This window comes from Papaver somniferum, chromosome 1, assembly GCF_003573695.1.
Source record: "Papaver somniferum cultivar HN1 chromosome 1, ASM357369v1, whole genome shotgun sequence".
In the NCBI taxonomy this organism is placed as follows: Eukaryota; Viridiplantae; Streptophyta; class Magnoliopsida; order Ranunculales; family Papaveraceae; genus Papaver; species Papaver somniferum.
In genome coordinates, this window is record NC_039358.1 from 220,538,903 (window position 1) to 220,541,822 (window position 2,920).

Genomic DNA, 2,920 nt, shown 5'->3' on the forward strand with positions numbered 1-2,920 from the left:
AAGCTTTTTCTACCCGGTGTTTACCTATTGTACAAGCAATGGTTGGGGAACCTGGGTCTTTGTACTTTGGAGTGGTAGTGTTCTGAATGATTGAACTTACATGACTAGCTAAAAAGGCTTTCTTATGGACGCTAAGTTTTCGCTTTCGCGTACACATATCCTTAAGGAACTTGGCATAAGCAGGAATTTGCCTATATGCATCTAATAAAGGAAGGTTTATGGTAACTTGCTTAAAAACCTCCAATATGTCATTAAAGTTTGATTCCTTCTTTGTTGATGCTAATAGCTGGGAAATGGGGCTCTAGGCACAGAATCAGACCTCTCAGGAACCGAATTGGCATCATCAGAAATTTTATCAGTCCCCTCAGTTAGTGGTCCTGAGGGATGAGATCCTGAGGGGTGAACTACAGTATGTTCACTGTCGGGCATGGTTACCTGATTGTCTACTACTCTACCACTCCTAAGGGTTCTAATATCATTAAATTGATTTGATGGTTTTGCACCTACTTCATGAACTCCTCTAGGGTTGGGGGTAGTCTGACTAGGGAGCCTTCCGTTATCTCTCTCACTTAAGGTCTTAGCTATTTGGCCGACTTGAAGTTCTATCTTAGCAAGGCTCTGAGAATTAGTTTGAAAGTTCTGCTTGGTTTCCTGTTGAAAACTAATTTGGCTTTTTGCTAACATATCCTGAGTTTTTGCTAACATCTTAATAGATTCCTCTAAGCTAGTCGTTTTGTTTTTTGGTCCTGATGATTTCTTAGTGTAACCAAAACCTAGGGAGCATTAAAATTACTAAACTGACCTTGACTCTGGCCCTTAGACCATGAAAGGTTCGGATGGTTTCTCCAACCAGGATTATAGGTTTCTGAATATGGGTTAAACTTCAGACGGTTATCATACCTAGTGTTATTATAGAGAGCATTGGCTTCCTCTTCATTATTCTGGTCTTCCCAAAAAGGCTCCAATCTACCACTAGTGTGACCCACTTCTAAAGCTTCTAACCTTTTCGCTATAGCAGCAATTTTGGCATCTGATTCAAAGCTTCCTTCTACCCTATTAACGTTTCCTCTTCCTAGAAGAATTGTTTTCTAGGGTACCCTATTTCTTTCCCATTGTTAGGTCTTTTCGGCGATTTCATGCAAATATGTCATCGCATCATCAACTGTTTGGTTTTCAAACCCACCTGTACACATGGACTCTACTGTAGTTGTGGTGGGATAATCTAAACCCTCATAAAGGATCTGAACTAACCTAACCTTTTCTAAACCATGATGAGGACATTGGGCTAATAAATCATTGAACCTTTCCAAATACCTATACAAAGATTCTCCCTCTTGTTGTGTAAACGTGCAGATTTGCGTCCTAATAGACGAGGTTTTATGCCTAGGGAAAAAATTGTTCAAAAAGGCAGATGTAAGTTGTTCATAGGTTTCAATTGATTCGGAAGACAAACTATACAACCACGACTTGGATTTATCTTTTAAGGAAAAGGGGAATAACCTGAGTTTTAAAGCATTATCATCAAGGTTTCTAATTTTCAGGGTACTACAAATTTCCTCAAAGTCCCTAACATGGAAATAGGGGTTTTCATTTTCTTTTCCTAAAAAGATTGGGAGCAACTGTAAGGTTCCAGGCTTAAGTTCATAATTTTCTTCAGTTTCAGGTAACCTGATACACGAGGGACGAGTAGTCCTAGTAGGATTCAACAAGGCTTTCAAAGTTGCTATTTCTAGCGCTATTGGACTATCAGGGATTCTTTCCTCAAACGGACGTTCAAAAACGGAATCTTCACGAATTGGACTTTCTAAATTGAGGTAATCAAGACGCTTAGAACTACTAGGTTTCTCTTTAACAAATCTACCTAGGGCGTCTCTTTTACGTTCAGGCATGCAACAGAATAAGGTAGGGAATTCTATGCAAAAACAAAACAAGGCTGACTCAACCAAATCAAACCTAAATTTCTAGCAAACAAAAAGCATGATGGCTCCACTTAGATTGTTTCTAGACCAGCTTCTATTCTTTCGAAAAGGAACTCGTTATAATCTGAGCAAACCCCTCTGGAATCAATCTGAGTCAAAGTAAGTTGAATCGAGGCGAGGGAAGCTTAGTGGAGATTTGATACCCAAGGCCTCACCGGTTACAAGGCGGCGTGCGCAGTCACGCATTCAACTCACAGAAACCTTCAAGAACTTCGAAGTATGCTCAAAAGAGTAACCATAATTCTTCAAACGACTTTCCTATTAAGATCGTTACCCTATAGGTCTCGTTCTAGTCAAAATTTTAGGCTTAGGTTCGCGTTTGGTTTCGTTTTCCTAAGGCAGGCAAGAAGAGAACGGTGATGAAATCCGAACCCTTATCTTCTATGGCCAGTCCTTGCCCTTTACTATGAAATTAAAGCAGCCGTTTTCAAGTCCTCAGCATATATGAAAACAAAGGAACACAGTAAACCCACTGACAGGGGATTCACGGGTGTTTCGAAAAACTTACCTCCATATCAGACGGGCGAAGAACCGCTGAAGTCGACTCGGGCCACGACTCCTATGTCATGTACGAATCCGAGGGGCCGAGGCGATATCGTAATCACCGTCCTTCTCTGCACACAGTTTATATTTAAACCAACCCTTCCTCAGGGTTTAAAAAAAATAATAATGTCCAAAGTCCAATGTCCAAGTGTCCAAAAAAAATAAAATAAAAAAATAAAATATCTAAAAAGAAATTGTCTTCTTCTCCGTTCTTTTCGCTTTAAGATTTCGCTCCAAGTCTTTATGCTTTAAGTTCCAGTCTTTACGAAATCACCAAACTCCTTGGCTAAATTCGCTTTATGATCCAAAACCTGTAGACAAAAGATAAATACCCAAAAACGTAAAAAAAGAACAAAAATAATAAAAACCTAAAAAAAAAAAAAAAAAAAAAAAAAAAA

General features: G+C 39.2%; 1 pseudogene; it reads left to right on the forward strand.

The window, feature by feature from the left end:
• The first annotated feature begins 1,263 nt into the window (after positions 1 to 1,263).
• LOC113341567 lies at positions 1,264 to 1,363 on the forward strand (annotated as a pseudogene).
• Positions 1,364 to 2,920: the final 1,557 nt, after the last annotated feature.